Below are 1,162 nucleotides of genomic sequence, written 5' to 3'. Positions count from 1 at the left end.
AAGAGTCACTAAAAAGTCAAATAATTTAGCTACAAATTGCTTAAAAAATCATCAAAATCGGACCACTAGACCAAATATATTAAACTTTAAAATACATCAATATTTTTAAGGTAGGTACATGTTTTTCGTGCCGGTGTGTGTATTTTTATCGTCTAATATAACTCTAACAAAAATTTGTATGTATTGTTGTAAAACTAACTATTCGAATATTTGCTTAAAAAATATTTGTCACAGATAAATATTTTACCGACTTCTTCGGCTTCCTTGCTTAGGGGGTTAAGGGTTTAAGTTAATGACTCAAGCTATTCTAATACTTTTTTTAAACGGACTAGCTGGACATATGACATCTCCCCTCCTCTCCGCTTCTAATTATCATACCATTATGTAATTTCAGTACGCATCAAAACAAGTAGTAAAAGCCGGCATGGCAATTTGCGAAAGTGGGCAGTTTTCGAAATATTTTAGTTTAAACTATCGATGCCGTCTAACCGACGCGCGACGGAGTGTTAGCGTTAACGTAAGTTTTTTTTAATTTGTGGAAAGAATCGAGCACCTAGTAGCTCAAAATATGGGAAGTATGGCCAGCAAAATTACGAGGATACTCTTCTAAAGTAGGTTGAAGAGACTGGCAGCGATAATAGCAAAATAGTGACATAGAATCCGAATGTGGCAAAAATTTTGCCATAGAGAGCGATCATGATTATGAATTCGAATTATAAGGTAAAAAAATATTTTTAACTAATATCTAATGGTATGTAGCTGTGTATGTTTTGTTATAGATGATGAAAAAATGGATGTGAACGATCAGTATATTAATATCGAAGAGAGTGAAGGGAACAATTTGTTTTATTCTTTATATATATATTTTCTTTTGCTTAGTAGATAGGTTTTTATATGTATTTTTCATTTTCCTTTCGTTTTTTTTCTGTCTCGATGAGAAACAAAGATATGTGAAAAATCAAAAACTAGTACTTTTATTTCAAAAATATAAAACATGTTTGCATAATATAAGCATTAGATATTTTTTTCCTGTAGTTTTAATGCTAACGATTCACAATCTGACACAAACAAAATTTGTATTTTTTTAATGCATCTCTCAGATCATCTGTTAGTATAGTCGCGACTATTTCAGTATGTTAGTAGGGTTAAATCAATAAATTTA

General features: G+C 30.8%; 1 long non-coding RNA gene across 1 annotated transcript; it reads left to right on the top strand.

Moving 5' to 3' along the window:
• Positions 1 to 491: 491 nt before the first annotated feature.
• LOC115891928 lies at positions 492 to 810 on the top strand. Its single transcript, XR_004051942.1, has 2 exons — positions 492 to 720; positions 780 to 810. It is a non-coding gene; the product is annotated as an uncharacterized LOC115891928 (long non-coding RNA).
• Positions 811 to 1,162: the final 352 nt, after the last annotated feature.

Source organism: Sitophilus oryzae, unplaced genomic scaffold (genome assembly GCF_002938485.1).
Source record: "Sitophilus oryzae breed Bouriz unplaced genomic scaffold, Soryzae_2.0 scaffold_1203_pilon_pilon, whole genome shotgun sequence".
Classification (NCBI taxonomy): domain Eukaryota; kingdom Metazoa; phylum Arthropoda; class Insecta; order Coleoptera; family Curculionidae; genus Sitophilus; species Sitophilus oryzae.
The sequence above is the reverse complement of the archived record's forward strand: the minus strand, read 5'-3'. Positions and strand labels throughout refer to the sequence as shown.